Raw genomic sequence first — 19,656 nt, forward strand, 5'->3', positions numbered from 1 at the left:
CACCAACTGTTGTGGTCCAACACATCTACCCCAACTCCAAAAGATGTTTATCTACACACTGCTCTACCCTGTTATTCAGCAATTCTGCAGGAATGCTTTAACTCACTGTCCCCTGGGAGTGGCCTGTAACATCTCCCATCATTCCAAAAGCAAATGGATACAGCATGGAAAGCACCTCACTGCACAGGGCTGAGCAGCACCCTGCAGCAGCAGTGGGCAGTAACAGCAAGAGAGAAGAACCCCCTTGTGATGGAAAGCACATTATCCATGACCAGGCCAGCAGCTTCAGTCCAGTGGTAACCTAGAATTAGCTCTTAATTAGCTTTAACTTCTGCAGCCAGTATGCACTGCTGGTGAAATCCTGGCATCCCAAACTAGGAGAGCAACGCTCCCATTCTCATTAAAGGAAGATCAGGAATTTCATCTGTTCTCACAGTAGCCAATAAATACATTGTTCAGTTTTGTACCCCTGCTAAAAGCAGAATAGGGTAAAAAAGAAGTGACCACATGATTTGCTTGGTTCAACGGGGTGTAGAAATTCTAACCTGCTTAGCTTTGTGTTAGAGCTCATTAGAGAAGCCACAGGGGAGGAACTTCTCTTTGTCCTTCTGCACATGCATGGAAGGGGACAAAATCTCCTCTGCCACCTAACAAGAGGACCTAAACCAGCTTCCTCAATTATTGCTGTTTTCTGTTACTGGGCAAATTAAAGGTTGTCTTAAACAAAAGCAGACTATAAATATTTCTTCTCTTACAAGCCAAATGGAGAACAGCAAGACTATATGCAACCATGCTAAACTCAAGATAAGCTCCTGAGAAACATTTATTTCTATTTTTCAAGAAACAGAAATGTTAATTTGGCATGTTAGAGTCACACAAACTCCCAACCCATTACCACAGTTCTGTGCTCCACCACGATTTTTTTTCCATGCTTGTTTGCTGATTGACAAACAAAACTTTGCCACTTTTTGGAATTGCTGAGTACAACTGGAGTGGGAATGGCAACACTTGCCTGGCTAAAGAATTAACTGCTTGTTGAGAAGAAAATCACCGCTGTGATTGGCCAGCATCACTTTTCTGATGCTCTGCTTTCCTACTTCAGTGCAAGATACGAACGTGAGACACTCAAGCACCAAAATAAAGCATTTCAACCACAACCTGCCACAGGAGCTGCAAGACTTTGTGAAAAGACCTGATCCTATCAACAGGTGCCAACTAAGTTAATAAATTGAAGTGACCCGTGGGAAAGAAAGGTCAAAAGAAAAACAAGGAAAAAAAACTCCATGAAAGCACCACAACACAGATTTATACAGCTTCTTTCTTAGAGCTTGTTCATGCAGCTAGAAAAACTGGTCTCACTGATGTTAGCAAGCTATACAGCAAACTCATGATCTTTATATTTTACATCAGGGGAAACTCAACTGATATAAAATGTTATTAGTGCCTGTGAAGTGTCCTGGCTGAAAAGCTGTCCAGGGATTAGAATAATTAAAAACTATTCAGGCTCTGCCCCTTAAATCTGATTCTACTCCAATAAAATCAATTCAATTTTTTTCTTTCAACTGTGAGAAGGATTTGGCCTTAAATTACAATACTCTGATAGCTAAATTTACAGAATTAGCAATACCCTGAAAATGTAAAACCGCAGAGAGAAAAGAGAGCTCATAAAAAATAAACCTTATGGGATTGTCAATTAAGATATTTTAGCTTCCCAACTTAAAATAAATGGAAAATATGCCATATGAACCTCTGTAGATATTCAATCATTTTATTTTTATTATATTGAGACCCATAATTGTACCTGGAAGGAAGGAAAAACTGGATCACTTTGTCCCCATTGATCTAAAAGCACAAGTACCATCAGGAGACATACCTGACTCTCTGGCAGAGTGAGCAGTGATGAGACCTCCATTAGCAAAGCTTCAGATGGAGGAAAAAAATTAGGACAGTCAGAAAAATTTCAGAGGATTTAATTGTTCACACAGCTATGGAATAAAATCCACACCATTTGGAACATTTAATGAAACCATAGTTGAGTAAGGAGTGCAGTGCACACCTAATCAAATATAAATACTGCCATGTACTTCACTACATATGCTGAATCAAACTACTTTTGGACCCTAATTTCACCTTCTTTTGTGTGTCCCATGCTCAAAACTTAGGATTTGCTCTGGAAAACCTGTTTTGGACTGTGCCATGCAGTCTGTAGTAGGCTATGAAAAACAGAATCCTTCATGGAATCGCATGTGTATGAGCTTCACCAGGTAGCTTTGAGAAATTTGCCTTTATCCCTTCCTCACAGCATTTGCATAGAAACAATCTTCTAGGTAAAACCAGCTTGACTGGAGTTAATAATGTCCCCTCACTGAACTGAGGTGTTTAAGCTGAAGAAGAGTAATTTGTCTGTGGAGAGAACTTGAGTATTAAAAACCAGCCAAGACTAAGAGTCTTTGCACTTAGCATCAGGCATTTATCACAGCTGACAACGGAAAAATAAAGAAATGCCAAAACAGAAAAAACTATTCCCAGGAGGACAAAACCAAGGCTGAAGTTTAAAGTCTACCAGCAGCCTGCTCCCATCCTTCTCTTTATTTACACATGTGGCCAACTGCACCAGAACATGCTCAAAACAGAAATGTTTGTGCAAGAAAGGCCTTGCTGGCAATGCTGCTTGAAAAACTGTCCTAAAGGAACATTTCTGTAAGAGACAGTTTATGAAGGCAGCCTTACTACAGCCCTGATCGCTGCAAGCAGCAAAACAACACCTCCAGTGAAGCAGAAGCAGCAGCTCTCCCAGTGCAGCCCATCGAATGAGGGTAAGCAAATTTCTAACAGCCTCCTGTTTCAGTGCCAGCCTTGTCAATATTCCCCATTTACAGCTCCTCTAAAAGGAGCAATAAACCATCTGCATCTCTGGTTAAGTAAAGCTTACAGAAACACAGGAAAAGGGACAGTAGTTTCAAGTAAATAATGCAAGGAAAAATGTTTCTACACTTAAAAACCCCGTGAGATGAATGAATCTGAGCTGTTTACTTTTATATCTGAGCTTTTATATTTTCCCAAAGTATCTTACAAACCCCACGTACCTGGCACAGCCAGACCTCGGAGTGGAGCTGACACTGTGCAGCAAACATTTTGTTTACCAGAGACATTTATAATTCAATTTGCAGACTTTTGCAAATGTTAGCTCTCAGACTGCTCTCCTGATGGGCTCTTTAACAACTCAGGAGATGCCCAGGAATGGTGGCAGTATTAGGGTAATCACTCTCAGGAGTAAATCTTTCCATCTAGCCTTTTAGTAACATTTCAGCCACAAAATGACAAACAGAAAAAGCCATTTCAAGCAACACAGACTCTGGCTCTAAGGAAATCTCTCTGGTGGATATGCTACACAAAAAAAAATCCAGTATCCAATAATTCCTAACTAATTATTTCCTGAAGATTTGTTGGGACATTTGGAAAACCTCTGGATGCTTTAGTTACTCCAATCTTTGGTGTTGAGTACAGATGTGCAATACCCCTCAAAGGAAACTACAGATTTTCAGGGGGTTTTTTGGCAGGTGAAAAGCAAAATTAAAATTTAGTTTGTAGTAACATTTTTATTTTGAAGAGGTTTTTTTAAATAACTTTTAATACTTCCTACCAAGTTATTAATTTAAGTTACTTCAGCCATCTAGCAAAAGAATGTCTATTAGACTTCATTGTCAAATTCCAAATAAAACTTACAGATAACTCCAAATGTCAAAGCATGCTACATACCATGCAACCATGGGATCATTAAAAAAAAGGTAATGACTTCACTGTGAAGAGGAACAAAATGCTTTAAAAAAGAATTCTTAATAAAAATCTCAACAAATCCTAACTGAAACCCACCCAACATTTCAAGATCTTCAAGCAACTAAGAGTTCAGGTACAAACTTCCAAAGCTAGAGAGAAGGAAGATTACTTTTTTCACCTTTCTGTAAAGTGTCAAAATGTAATATTAATTCTTCCTGTTCTCAGAAAATCTAAAGAGGACTACCCAGCTATTAAACCTTCTAGTGGATCATTTGTGGTATGAGTTATTAGCATAATTGGGGGCACACTTTATTCTGACCTTTGCAAAACTTTCATTTCCCAAATGTGATAGATACAAAGTACTTTTATAATACCAATAATGATTATTTCCTATGGGAAACTGCCAATTATAAGTTGGTGAAAAATGCTATATCAGATGTACATTGAGAAAATGAACACACCTACCAACAGTCAGACTAATTAAAGCCATTCTTCAAATATTAATAAAGCTTTCCCCTTCCATGAAATACAACCTGTACATTTGAGTCCAGCTCTATCCTTGCCAGATCATTCTTTCAACAATACCAAATGTTTGATTAGTGGTTAAATACACCATTTCTGCTGTATTTCTTTCCCTGGCAGTAAACCAACACATGTGGGAAGCTGTTTTAACATTTAACCACTCGACTCGAATTCACATTGTTTATATCAAGTCACATCAAGTGCTAACAAAAATACTCAAAGAAACAAACCTCATCTTCTGGACACAGTTCTTGAAGAAAAAAAATGCAGAGGAAAGATAAGCAGTAAACTGTCAGAGAGCTTGGGTTTGTGTTTATGATATTGACTCCAGCACCTTCTGCTGCAGCCACAAGTACAACAGGCAGTGCCTTCAGTGGCATCATCTCCTGCTCTCGTGTCACCTGCTGTCCTGTGTCACCTCTGCCAGCTCCTGGGAACTGCCAGGAAAAGAAGGGACAGAAAAAGCACAGCCAAGCCAAAACTGCTGAACACGCTCACCGGGCAGAGGACACGACAACTGCCCTCCCACCAATATACCATCACTTTCACAGCAAATTCAGTGCAAATTAACACAGAGTATTAATAACGAAAAAACTGACTCCACATTATATGTGACAACAGAAGAGCCTCCATGCTGATACATCAGTGATGAGCAGAGGAAAGCCCCTGATTTCCTTCAAAATATGCACCTGGAAATAGCCTCAAACTGCTTAACATTTTAAAAGGGTAAGCTTCCCAGTTCACCTACTGTGTTTAAACACAACAAGGAAAAAGATTCTACAGAATCCAGGCAACAAATTGTTCAATTAAGACATGGGCCAAAAGAAAAAACAATTTTAAACCACAGAAGTTTATTTTTTGGATTTTTCAGAATATCTAACTAGCTGCTTACTACATCCGTGACACAAAAGCAGACCATAAAGGCCTGCAGAGAAAAAAGGAATCTTGCTGGTTTTCAGGCAGACAGACCCAAAAGACTTGTAGACAGACTTGTATAGCCAAATGTTCACAACCAGGAGCTGATACACGCACGTGACCATCTGATATAAAGAGGTAAGTGAGGTCATTTACAAAAACACCCCCTGCAAACCAAGCACTAACGGTCAAAGTCTCCCAAGTGTACAGAAATGTACAAATGCCCAAGAAAGGGGTGCTGCAGATCTTGAAAAAGCAGTTCATACATCAGCACAAGAAATACCTGCGGCATCTACAGCCGCCCCAGAGAAGTCCTCCCATTTGCTAACTGCAAATGATCATGTTTCTGATCAGAGTTCTCAGTCTGGTACTGATCACAGAGCAAAAAGCGCAGCTATGAAATCGAAGTAGATTTGCTTGCTACTTTTCATTCCAATGTTTACCAAGTCTCATTAGTTGTGAGGGGAAGAAACAACTGCTAAAATATAAATAACTGAAAAGTGGCACATGCGTCGTTAAGCAATAAACAACATTCCCTGTTTGCCTGTCTCTACCCTTTGGGTACAGAAAATAACTAGACAGCAGTCTCATCACTCCACATACTGCACCTTTCAAAACTTGGCACAGCACCTCTTACACACTGTGTTTCAGCTCAAACAGCTCAATACGTGCCTCAGAGATCTGGCAGCAGCTCTTTTGGGAGTTATTTCCTACTTTTCTGGCTTAGGCAACCTGTCGAGCATGGAAAATTTACACTTAGTAGATCCCAAATATGTACACAGAAAGAGGAAATCATAATAACCACGATTATAAATGAAGTTTTGAATGTCAATTCAATTTGCCACAGGTATTTCCATTGCCTCCAAGAAATCATTCTGATGTGGAACAGCACGTGCCACCTTCTCAGCCTACAGTTGGTACAGGTACTGTGATCAAAAGGGATTAGTTTGGGTAAGCAGCTGCAGTGGGCAGACTCCATAACACACACACTCCCTGTTCTCCACTACAACACTCCTTTTAAGAGCAAAATTACAACAGATTAGATATGAACAGTAGAACAAAAGTAACTCTGGGAAAGCCAGACAATACTGAGAAGTTTTGCCTTTGATAAGCATCTGTTTACAGATTATTTTTTTTTTACATTCAACCAAATACTGCTCCTCCATATTGTTGTCATCTTATTGCAGGGGTTCCATACTGCTGTCTCCTTATCACAAAAGTTCCATACCTTCTTGGTGTTTCTCGTGACTCTTCTTCACAAAGCAACCAAATAACACCCATTCTCATCTCAACCAGCCACCCCACTCTTTTATAGCACTCTTCCTCTCATTGGTTACACCTGTGGCCTGTTAAAGTCAGGCCTGCTCCTAATCTGTGATAATTGGCCCAGCTGCAACTCCTTAGTGCAGAAAGTAATCTCACCCCTATCTTTCTTATATTCTATCCCCCTACACAGACCACAAAACCAGAGCAAACATCCCTCTGAAATTTTCCGTAATTTTACAGTTTAAAGTACTGGAAGAAAAGAAAAATCCTTTAAAAATACAATGCAGTTTTTGGCAATAATTTAGTAATTTTCCTTTTTGGCTTTGCCAGAAAACAGTAAGGGTTAAAGATGAATGCACTATTCATGTGACAGGAGGAGACACATCAGTTTAAAAGAGAGCATCCAACAGGCCAGTGATCCTGCTGCATCAATAGTAGGTCTTGGCAGATAGTTTCAACAGGAGAAGAGAGTCAGAAATGAATAAAACATTTTGTCCAAACTCAGCTGTGCACAACCTCTCTCTTTCTTTCCCACCACGTAGGTATTTCCTGTATCTGACTGTTTTATGATGACATTTCCCACTTTTGCTACCTTGCTGCCTTTATCTCACAGCTCTCCCCGTACTTTCCAGATCATCCTGCTAATTCTTTCACTCTCCATTTCTCACATAATTGGCCTCAGGTGAAGTCAGTGGCAGAAATCCCACCAATGTGTCTGCAGTGGTTTCCCTTGGGAACACGGGAATGTCACTCAGGTCTCTGCCCTCCAGCTCTGGCACCGAGTCATGCCAGCTTTGGGCAGGCTGAGAAACACAAAAGGGAAGAGTTTCCTTCCTCCACTCCCTCCTACTGCACTCTCTCCGTTTCACACACTCCTCTGGATAACTGCAACAGTCTCTTGTGCACTGGTTTGCCCCTGGATCCAATACAATGCACTAAGGAAACAACCAGAAAGCAGAAAAGAAGGGGGAGAGGGGAAGCCATAAAGAGCCACAGTATGTCTTAGAGAGCTGAACCTGCACAGAACAAAATGGTTTGCAAGAACCTCACTTCCTTCAGGTTTTATTAAAGCCAAACAGTACATGGTGCCACTTAGTGTCTCTTGTTTTCTAACCTGCTCTTCCCATACTCTGCACTTGTGGATACAAAATCAGGACTTCACACATTTTAAAAGAAGGTTTAACTTCAGGCATTGATGAAAAAGAAATTTTGAATAAAACAATGCTATGACTTAGTTCTTTATATAATCTTTTCAAAAAACAGCAAATAGTCCTTCCTTCCTGGGGAAAGGCAGATAAATCTTCTGGGACAGTTTTACAAGGCAGTCACTTAAAGAAATACACAGACAAAGAAAACAACCTTTCTCAGCCTAAGACAACTCTTATCATAAACAACTAAAATTTACAGGAGACAAGATTTGTTTTCTCCTTTTTTCTGCATTAGAATGTCTGATGATTCAGGTTTCAGACAGACCTACCACAGACCAATTTGAGGCAGCTGTCTGGTAAACTTTGGAATCCTCTCCAGAAGTCCACCAGTCACTCATTCTTTCACCATTAACTTTTGTTCTGGCAGAAAAAATGAAAACTGACTCAGATTAAAAAAAAAAACGAAGCCCAGACTTATGGAATGCTTTTGGTTGGAAAGAGCCTTTCAATGCCATCTAGTCCTGCAGTGAGCAGAGGCATCTTTAACTAGACCAGGATGCTCAGAGTCCAACCCAGCCTAACCCTGAATGTTCCCAGGGATGAGGCACCCACAATCTAACTGGGAAACCCGTTCCAGTTTTTTCACCATCCTCATTGTAAAAAATTTTCCCTTATGCCTCCCCTAAGTATACCCAGCTTCAATTCAGAGCCATTACCCCTTGTCCTGACACAAGACCCTACTAAAAAGTTTGTCTTCATCTTTAAGCCCCTCCTAAATATTGAAAGGTGGCAATAAGATCCCCCGGAGCCTGCCCTCCCCCAGCTCAGAAATGACCTTTTAGAATGTTATGTATCAGGTCTGCTTTTGGGCCAGCTCAGCCCCGGATTCACTCCTCACACAGGCTTTTGGTGTGAACAAGCATCCAGGGACAAGAAATTAGTCTCCATTCTCACTCCTGGCCTCTATTTTCTTTATCACAAGTGTCAGTTTAAATGTACAGGAAACTACAGAGACCCTGACAACTGAGACAGTCACACCTGCCATACATTATCAGCATGCTTTTGTTATCACTTGCTCTGAGCTCCCAGAGCTCTGCCTCCTCTCCAAACCAAGAGTCCTGCTCAGGCTGAGACCTTTGCCACTACATACGTTTTCTGCTCCTTCCATGCTCACCTCTCTCACACAAATGTCTGCACAATGCTGGATTTTGATGTAATTAAACAGAACAGTCTCCCAAAGGAAAGCACAAAGACAACAACACGATCACAAGCAGCAGGGAATATTTGGAAAACAATACTTCATCTGGATGCAGTAAGCTTCATTTATTTTTCTTTTGCCTCTCTATTTTGGTTTTATACTGTTGACTCCAAGTTTTAATGACCAAAGATATTTTAAGCATTCCTGACCTAGAAATGTGCTAAGAATAAGAGAACTTTATTATAAAGAAAACATTGGCCATCTGAAGGGAAACTCAGAGTATACCCCACCTTAGTAAGCTATCCATGTTGCTTATGAACAGCAGATAAGTTTTTAGACCTATAAAGACTCAATTTCCAGAAGACAGAGATAACACAGGAAAAGAATCAGAAAGGCTGCAGGATTCAATAAACCTGATTAAGAGAACAGCTGGGGGATTCATGGCATGGATTATTTTGACAACAGCAATCTGAGCAAATGGCTTTGGTCCCTAACAAAAAGGGCAACTTTTCTTTATTCTCTCCCCTATAAGATGTCACTTCCATTTGGGACCAGTTACCATGCCCCTTATAATGACCAGGAAGCAAATAGTTTGGGACAAAAAACTCATCCTAAATTATGCTCAGTAGGTGTGAGAGTTCCACCTGGCACAAGAAAAACAAGTGCAAGATGTTTCTGTGATTGCAGCAGGCAGATTACACAGAGGGAACTCCATCAAGGTTTGGCCAAGGAATGCTGCTCTCAGCTCCCCAACTCAGAGATACAGTGACACACAAGTACCCACAGAGCACAGGTAATTAAATCAAAAGTGCACATGCCAAATATTCAGACCCTGTCCTTCACATGAAAGGTCTGCAATTCTGTAAACATACCACAGGGATCTTATTTCACCTCCATAAAAATCAGCTGTGAAGTGTTGATGAATAAAATCAATGAGCTGACTGCCAGGAACAGTACATTGTTTTAATTATTATTCCAATCAGGAATGCCTAGTGAACATCATGCCCAGTTCCACACTACAAACTTGAACAGGAATTCAGCCCTCTCTCCTTTCCACAGTGTTGGAAAGCACCTTTCATTTAAAGGACTTTCTTTGGCTAGTTTTCAGCTCAATCTCTTTCAGACTAGGAGAGGAGTCAAAGTTCCTGCAGCTCCTGATTATTCAATAACATGACTAATGCTCTCCTAAGGGGAACATGATTACAGGTAAATGATGTGTTATGATAAAGGCACCATCTCCCATTTGCACAGGCCTGTCCTCCCACCCACCACTATGTAAACACAATAAACCTTTAAGGATGCACTGCCTGACCTCATCTCCTGAAGAAATACTGCCTGGAATCACACTGTAATGAAACACAGGATAGCACAGAATGGCCCCATTTAATCTTTAACAATATGATATTTTAACAGGCTTCTACCCAGAAAACCTCTCCCAGGCATCCTCAGTGCAACCAATACTAAGTGCAGCATGCTGTTCACAGACCCTAAAACTGGCTGTACAAATTGTGACTGCCTGGGGCTACTTCTGTTTTGTTATGGAGCCAAGTTCTCCTCATATTTATTTGATGCAAAAAGTCAGGAGTTTTGAAATCTGCTGTTCCTTTTTTCACAAACTTTTTGAGCTCTTTGACTTCCAGGATGGTGTGTAAAGCCTATGGCATATCCTTCTTCATGCTGTGTTGAAATGGTTAAAAAGAGGATCCAGTGGAAAACTAAAAGCAACATCCCTAACTTCCTTCACTAACTCCAAAGGGGCTTTTCCCTCTAATATTCACTCTTATTTTGAAAGCATCAAATGTAACAGACACTCTAGGTAAACTCATTCATCTCCTACTCCTTTATCACTTCTAACAAATGAACCATCAGTCCTGCCATTAATGGGAATTCATTCTAAGTCTCTTACTAGTAAGGTTTCTACTGCTGCACCTGGATAAGAAGTCAGCCCTATCTGTATTTTCAGACCATTGCATTACAAAGATGTTTACAGAAGTTTCTACTTTCCAAGAAAGCTATTTCTGGCCAATGTAGGCTTATTTTTTTCTTTTTCAATTATTTTAAACTGTACTTGTGCCCACAGAAGAATTATTTTTATCAGTTACAAATAAACAAACCAACTGTGACAGAACACCAGGTCACAGTGCAGCAGATTCCCAACTGCTTGTGGCACAGACTACATGGATAAACCAACAATCCAGGAGTGAAAAACAAGGAAACAAGTCTGTTTTAACCACTAATGCTAAGGTAGGATAGATAGAGCACTGCCTACAACCTTTGCACCATTACTCCTAATTCTGCAATTCTAGATAAACACCACAACCACATCCTTTGGTGTCAATGACTTGTTCTGCAATGAAATTTTCCTGTTGTGGTCTTACTGCAGGGGTTCCATACTGTTGTCTCCTTATCACAAGAGTTCCATACCTTCTTGGTGTTTCTCGTGAGCAGCTCCTCCAAGCACTGACTCTTCCTTCTTCACAAAGCAGCCAACTGACTCCAGGTCCCTTCTCACCCAGCCAACCCACTCTTCATAGCACTCTTCTTCTCATTGGTTACACCTGTGGCCTGTTAAAGTCAGGCCTGCTCCTAATCTGTGATAATTGGCCCAGCTGCAACTCCTTAGGGCTGAGATTACTTTCTGCACTGTCTTTATTTTCTTATATTCTATCCTCCTACATTTTCCTGCTAAAGATCCCTTTAGAGCAGATCCACCAGCAACTGGAATCCTCATCTGAGATTTCTCACATGATTTCATTTCAGACAACATTGGAGAACTCTCATATGAATTTAGGTGTGGTTTTAGAAGAACAATAAAAAGCAAAGGCACCATCTCATCACTGTCACTTCCAAAAATTTCATGCATGAAATCTGTGCCCTGCTCTGCACCTGTGCAGTACAACAGGAATCAAAGAACTCATCTAAGCTAAGCTTGAGGTCTCAGTTAGGATTAGCCAGAAACTAGCATTTGCCACAACAACTTTTTGAGCCTGCTCAAGGCATGGATTGCTAAAGCAATTGGAATTTTGTGCCAGCTTGGTGCTTCTGGAGGAAAAATGGTTTTCAGACAGCAGAAGCCAACAGGGTAAGAATCCTCTATGCAAATGGGATGGGTAAAACTACTCAGACTAGGAAGAGAACATAAATTGGTATGCAAGTGACCCATCCCTGAGTACCAAAAGAAAGTAAAAACCTTGTTCTCCACAAACATAAGGTGAGAAGGATCTGCTGGAACACAGAGACTCCAGAACCTAAATTAACTTTGCAGCTGTTTAGGAACGGTTATCACTGGAGGTTATTGGGCCTGAGGGGGAACACACCAAAGAACAATTTCCACTCATCCAAACTTTCCAGAATGTTAGACTCCAAAAAGATAAGGCCTCTGAGAACTGTGAATACCCTCATCTGCCTGTGTCTGATCAACCTCATACATACACACTTCCTTAACATCAGGATATCTAGTTTCAGGAGAGCACAGCATCCTCTGAATTTGCAGTTATGATCTAAATTTCTAATAACTTCTCTCATGAACCCCAACCGCTGCTTTTTCATTTTTCATTCTACTGACATGGACAGTGCAGCATTGCATTGGTAAACTGTATTTTAAACAGGAAGTAGATAATCTAGTACAAAACAGAATTAAAATACTAAAAGAACAGAAAATGCATACCTTTTGAAAATCAGAAATTGTTCCGTAGAAATTCACATTGTAGAAAATGTCTTCCTTTCCCTTAAAAGAAAAAAAAAGAAAAAGAAAAGCCTTAATTGTGCATATTCACATTTAATTACCTAATAAAATCACAGTAAACTACTTCAAGACCTTTTTCCCCCAGAAATAATTTCTCCTTATGGATCAGAATATTTACACTGTAGCAAACAAATACTGAGTGCTCAGGGAGTTTTTGTTTGAAGTTCATTTTATTTTGAAACTCCTGTTATTTAAGCAGAAGCATCATAGCTGCAGGTGACGGGAACACATGGCACCCGTTCTTCCAAGCCTTTAAAACTAGAAAGCAACACAATGGAGACTAAGGATGGAGCAGTGTGTCAGGAGCAGGGAAAATAAAGTATTTTATTTTGAGATATATAATCAGGTCCCTTTATCATCCCAGCTTTGGGAAAAAAGTAAATTATGCCATTGTTATTAGTGCTAGAATTTATTTCCTGCATTGCTTGCCAACACTCTGGAAGGATGAAAGCATCCACTTCTGTTTTCCCATCTTTGGAGGGGAAGGGGCACCCAACACCAACTCCTGTACCTCTGAGCAGTACAAGTGGGCAGGGCTGCTTTGGTGCTGTTCCTTTGCACCCCTCTTTTTTCCAAATGCACAAACCCAGTTATTTCCATCTGTAAGACCTAAGTGTGAGACCTTAAATTGGACATGAGCACAACAGCCCTTCTGCAAGCAAAGCAGCAGGTTTACACAAACAGGAATGAAAATGACCAAAGAGTCCTCAAAAATGAAATCAAATCCAAATTCACATTAGAAATCCATGTTTTATAGGAGACAGTATTTTATTAAAAGAAAACAAGTGTCTTCAGCAATATTGAAAATAACATGAAATTGACTGCTGCTTTTTCAAATGAATTTCTATTAAGAGCTCCTACACTTTAGATCAGAAGCTGTATTTTTCTCTCTTCCATCAAGCTAAATCTTTCTTCCTTTATAGAAAGAATAAATTGAAGCCTAAATTTGAGAACATCTCAATATCCACTAGGTGCATACACAGAATTAAATTTGACCTGATACTCTTCAGTTTTATGAGGTTTAAGTTTTATGAGAAGAAGAAAAAAACCTCAATATTAGAAACAGATTGCAGAAAACAAGGGTCTCAGCCAAGGGAAGCCAGAGCATGTTGTGGCTCTAGCATTTGCTTTGAGAACTCACAGCACATAAAACACCCCGAGTATGAGACCAGAGGGACTGAGAACCACAGCAGTCACAATTACAGCAATGAGGGCAGTTAAAGAGAATAGTTTCCTCCTCTGTTGAATCCTCCCAAAGATGCCAAAAATGTCCATTAAAACAGAAGTTGTTTCAAATCATAAATAGCAATGCTGAGAGGACAGTGGCTACGTACTTTGTTCTCATTAAATATTGACAACATTCTCTTCTAGTAAGAGACAACACAGTGATTTCAATTCCTTTTTTAATTCTTTTTTTAATGCCTCAAACTCTTTCATTTTGCTGGTGCACTTTCAGACTGACCTCAGCAGTTCCTAATTACATGACAAGATATCTCTGGGTCTCCAGGACTTTGCAGCTTCACACAAAAGCATCCTTACACTTACTTCTGGGTCAACTAGAGCCAGCTTCATGCTAAAATAAACTCCCTGTCCAAAACAGGCCTGTGCTGGGAGAACAAAGACATGACAAGATTATTTTAAAGCATACAAACTGCTCTGTTAGTGTGCAGTAAGAGATACACCCCAGCCCTTTCCGTTCCCCTGCAGACTGCAGTCAGATTTCAGCAGGGTTACATCAGTGCGGGATCCAGCCAGCTCCACTGGAACCAGGAGCATCCCAGCAGCCCTAATGCACATTCCAGAAACACAACCTGCTTCCCACTGGTTTTAATCAGCCACAGCTTTCTGGGCAGAACTGCCACTGGACCCTGAAATTTCTCATGTTCCATGTAAACACACGAGTACAATCTCGTAAATTTAACGAACAAAATCAGTTTCTTTTTAGCTATGCGAATACCAAAAATCTCTGTCTTTCTACCAGTTAAGTATTTCTTCAGAAGCTTGTTTGTGTCCAAAATCTCCAGTGGCCCTTTCAGCGAGACTGTAAATTCTTTGAGGGAAACACTCAGAGCCAGAGTGCAGTCTCACTCCCAGAAACACTGAGCAGCTTGTAATTCACAGCAACAGGACAACTGATGGAGGAATGGACAGTGGCTGCAGCCTCAGGTCTGCCCTCCCTTCCAGAGCTGGGTTAAAGGCTAAAATACAAAAACCCCACAATTTTCTTTTTTCTCAGGTTCTAAAGAAAAAGAAAAAAATATTTAAATGAATAAGCCTTAAGTACCTCGATGCCCACTTTTTTTGCGAAGGATCTTTAATTTGATGTTCCTCACTTCCTGAACACCTAACTAGATATCACAGCTGCACCTGAACACCAGGGCAGGTGTAGAGGAATCAAATTCTGATGTGGCCAGCGTTCATTCTGGCCACAACACATATTTCTTCACCAGTGTTCAGTAAAGCACAATGTGTTTCTTCACTTGTCACCTGGCCTTTCCTGTCACCTTAAATACACTCCAGGGGTTTCCTCTCTCTCTTCTCCACCTAACTCCCTTATAAGCTCCAAGGAAAAGACTTATTTTTGCAAAAGACCCAGCTGAATCATAATGACCTTCAAAAGGATGGGCAGCCTTCGTCAAGACTCTGGGCTTGTCAACAGAATTTTTTTCTTTTCTTTTTAGTTTCAAGTAGAAAACAGATTTTCATCCAGAGGGATCCATCATTCAAGGTTCTTTTTCATCCATCACTCTGAAATGCTCAGAGAAAATGACCTGACAAGTACACACTTCTGCAAGACTTTCCCATTGATGGACACTTGGTTACAGATAATCACCTCCTTGAGTTACCCAGAGTATAACTTTAGAATTCCAATAAGGACCTTTTGCCTCATTCTAATTAAAAACAAAGTACAAGTACCCAATTTAGAAAAGACCATTAGAGACTTAATTTAAACATGACAATTTTAGTCTGTCAATATACTGAAATGATCATTACCTACCAAACCTTCTCTCATTTTGTGCCGGAAAGGAGCTTCGACCATAGCTCATTAGTTAATTTTAGACACACAACTGTTAACATTTTTCAGACATGAATTGCCTGTATATCTCTAATCTGGATGCATAGCTCTAAAAAAAGTCCTTTCTTTCTTTGTATTTTTTTTCAGGATCTAGGAGTAAGAAAAAAAAAAAACAAAGCAAAAGAAGAGGCAAACACAGAAGGCAGGAGGAAATGTGAAGAATTCCCTGTCACTCTCACACTGGGGCAGGAGACCCCAGTGAGGGATGTGGTGTCAGCACCTGCCGCCCACGGGAGAGGTGTCAGCTCCTGCCTCCCTGGGCCAGGCTGCTCCCAGGGCCTCGCTGCACATCCCTCACTCTCCTGTGAGGCTGCTGAGAAGGCCCAGCTCCTTCCTGGCGTGGAGCCTTGCCAGGGACAGCAGGCTGTTGCTGCTGACATGCTCCACACACAATTCGGTGGCTTCCTGCTCGAGGCATTACATAATTTGAGCCTCTGGCATATCTTTCTGGAACATTTCGTGTGCTCGCCCACAGGATCAGCAGCATCTTCAGCTACCAGGCAGCTCTGCGCCTTTCCTGCACTGATTCTGACCTGGATGGCACTGACTGCAGGCACAGATGGCTGTTGATCCCTACTAAATACAAACTTGACAGTATGACTCCCAAAAAGGACAAAAGAAGCAGGTAACCACGCAGTTAAACACAATTAATGGTCAGAGGAATACCATGATGGCAATCACTTTCAGAAACCACAGAATTCTATCGAGGGCTGTTGCATTCAGCTTCACTAAGGCAGAAACTTATTAACCAAAGAGAGCACACAGCCTCCTACCAGTACCACACACAACGCACCCCATCAGCCCTAAATCTGCCTCCAGCCATGAAATCCTGAGTCAGGAGAGCTCCTAAATAAATTGAAGGGTACAATCACTCCCTGATGTTTGCCAAGCAAGACTCAGGGCACTGCCCTCCTGAAACAGGCAGACTCTTTTCACAGAGATGTCAAGTACTTGGAGCCCAGAGATTCCATTTCATGAAAAGCTATCAATTGATAATAAAGTACACCCTCCAAAATGATGTGTAGATAATAGAATCTTTTAGACCTTTTTCTACAGAGCAGGAGTTATATTTAGATGATAAACCCCACATAACTTAAGCCAAGCAACAAACAACAGCAGCATTTGTGCAATATAGAACAGTTATTACAAACTCTAATCAGTATGCAAATGTAATAGCACCAAGATACACAATCTGCAATTTGACTCTGGGAATTTCAGTGTGTCTTGGATGTAATTATATACTATCCTACAGCTCCTGAAGGGAATTTTACCTATGACTTAGGGAAGTTTTTTGGTTTTTGTTTTTTTTTTTGTTGTTTTTTTTTTCTGGGGGAATTCTCAATTTTTAGTCACCTCTAGTAATTCTCTGGAACCAAAATCATCATGCTGCAGTTTAAAAGGCTTTCAATCTATGAAATTACTCACTGCTGATGAAAGCATTAACAATCCAAGACTTCATTTACAGCATTACAAAGAATCCAGGTCAATTATGGGTAAATGCTTTTACTCAGCTTGGGCCAATGAAATTAATTATTATCGTAAAAACCTGCACTCCAACCAAGAGTAAAGTTTAAGGGTGTCTCACCATATTCAAAGAAGACAGAAAGGAAGGAACAGGCCTGGACTCCAACATGAAAGTGGGCAGCTAATGCAGGCCCTGGGGAACATGCAGCAGGTGACAGGATGGGAAGAGGATGGATACTCCTTTCAGGCCAGCAAGCCAGCAGTTTGTATCACTAAGATAAAATCTGATGTCTCCAGGGAAAGCTCAGCACCACCACATAAATCCTGCTGCAGCCTAATAGTTCTCTTTGGGATGTACTCTGTGTTCCAGAAACTGGGAGCCTGCTCCTTGCCAGCCTGGCTCTGAAATGTAGGCCAGCAGCTCGAACGTTGCGTGGTGATCTATGCTTTTTCATCCCAATCCTCCACCACAGCAAGAGAAAGGGATTAAGCAGCATTATTTTTCCCCTGAATATTTACTGAGATAATTACATCCCATACTATAATACAAGATTATTTTGCACAGTACAAAATAACACAGAACGGGCCCATGGTTTTATAGAAACCTCTTGGTCCCATCACTCTTGGGAGAGTGCATGGCTGATCACGTTGGGCACGTTCCTCCAGGAAAGTTTAACAGCAAACTCTTCCAAAAGTACCAAATAGATGCACTCAGCTTCTTCATACAGTCCCTTTTTTTAGCAATCATATTTTTAAAATTATTTCACAGAACATTATTAATGACTTAAGCCATCTGTGTTTCTAGAGAATGCTCCCTTCCATCCTTTCTTTCCTTCCTACTGGGCTGCGCAGTAAAGACTTTTTTATTTACAACCACTTTTATGCCAGCAGATGTTACACCACACAAAACTGCTTTGCTGCAAGTTCAAGAAGAAAGTGGTGGGAAGAAGTTTACATAAGCAGACATCATCAACAAAAGCAGGAGAGCCTGGCAAACCACAGGCCGCAGTCATTTAATTCACACAAATCTCTCTTCCCCTTTCTCACTCTGCTTTCCAATTTGATTTAATTCCATAGGAGGATCTGACTGGCAGTCACTCCATAATGCACTGCAAGGTTTAAATGCCAGCAGCTTTTCTTGTCTTGACAAAATGTACAGAGCAGAAATTTAATTACAGCTGGTTCAAATGCACTTTTGTTTTGCTTCTACCCACCTGGAACACGGAGGCCGTTTAAAGTAAACATGTTTAGTCACTGGATAATATGAAGAATAAAAGAAAAGTTACACTGTAATAAACAGAGATACATTTAAAAACAATTTTGATTTCTTATCGCTGAACCTGGCTGCAACCAGCTAGCTGCAAGTGGCAGGACTGTGATGGAAATAGCGTGGTATTTCAGTGCAAGAAAGTAAACATCTTCTCCCAGACAGCAGCACAGCAGTTGAAATCCACCCAAGAAAACCATTTGCATTATCGGTGTGCATTATTCTGCCCTAACGTTTTGACACTGAGTTTAAACATTAAGCTGGGAGTACAATGCCTCTTTTTTAAACTAATGCAATTTCTTGGGGCAAAATCTGATATGGCCAGCCAGATTTCCTGAGTGCTAGTTTCTCCTAAGGAAAAAAAAAAAGGGAAAAAAAGAGACATCAGTTTAATTTTGATTTGTCCAGTAAACAGATCAAAGCATTGCAGTTCTGCAGAGGAGGTTTACAAAGCCTCCTTGTGCAAACATCCTGGGCCTGATGCTGCCAGCTGCACTGAAGCAAATCTCATCTGATGGCAGCCAGTGCTGGTTTGTGCTACACTGTCCAATGCAAAAATTTACACTTTAAAGGGAAGTCAAAATCTTTGAAGTTCCACTTGATCAAAAATTATTAAAACATGCAGCTTGATTTTTAGGCTGATCTTAAACACATGTAGCTGGAAATGTTTCACACTTCTATTCTGTTGCTTATATACCAAAAGCTGCGTTCAGCTCTAGGCTCCTCCTATTCCAGTGCAATACATTCTTTGGGTGAAGGAGCATTTTTAACAAATATGTACAACGCCTAAAAGAGAGATTCCAGAACCACTATTAGATCACTGAGAACTGCAAGACTGCAGAGTGTAAATAATTTTTAGCATAGCTGAAACATCTTTCTAGATCTGTGCTTTGTAAGATCCCAGTTTCTGCCCAGCCCCTTCTATTTCTTTTCTCATCCAGCTGAGCAGTTGAGCTTGTTCAGGGTTTGCTGCTTGCTGCCTTTCACAGAACACAGAGAAGGAGGGAGGAAACAGAAATCACACAACCCATATAAATTAGTTTTTAAATGTTCAGTGGTAGGCCTGATGTCTGCAGCTACTTTGATTCTTTGCAAAAGAAATTTCCTTTATATATATATATATATATATGGTTGTCACTTGAGTGTCCCTTTAAGCCAGCTTTGCTGATTCAGACTATGCCCATACCATTTTTATTGCCAAAGCAATAACAAAAAAGATGTTCCTGAGTTATGTTCTGACTAAAAGATTTACACAGGGAATCCTCAGCCTTAGAAACA

At 40.5% G+C, this 19,656-nt stretch overlaps 1 protein-coding gene across 2 annotated transcripts in view; it reads right to left on the bottom strand.

The window, feature by feature from the left end:
• The window catches only part of PLCB4 (phospholipase C beta 4), a 174,002-nt gene that overhangs the window by 141,915 nt on the left and 12,431 nt on the right, over positions 1-19,656 (bottom strand). For both annotated transcript variants that reach the window (XM_030944561.1, XM_030944562.1), the window contains exon 2: positions 12,494-12,553. The gene's annotated coding sequence lies outside the window, so the exon portion shown is untranslated. The remainder of the gene's footprint in view (positions 1-12,493; positions 12,554-19,656) is intronic.

The sequence above is a fragment of the Camarhynchus parvulus genome, chromosome 3 (assembly GCF_901933205.1).
Source record: "Camarhynchus parvulus chromosome 3, STF_HiC, whole genome shotgun sequence".
Classification (NCBI taxonomy): Eukaryota; Metazoa; Chordata; class Aves; order Passeriformes; family Thraupidae; genus Camarhynchus; species Camarhynchus parvulus.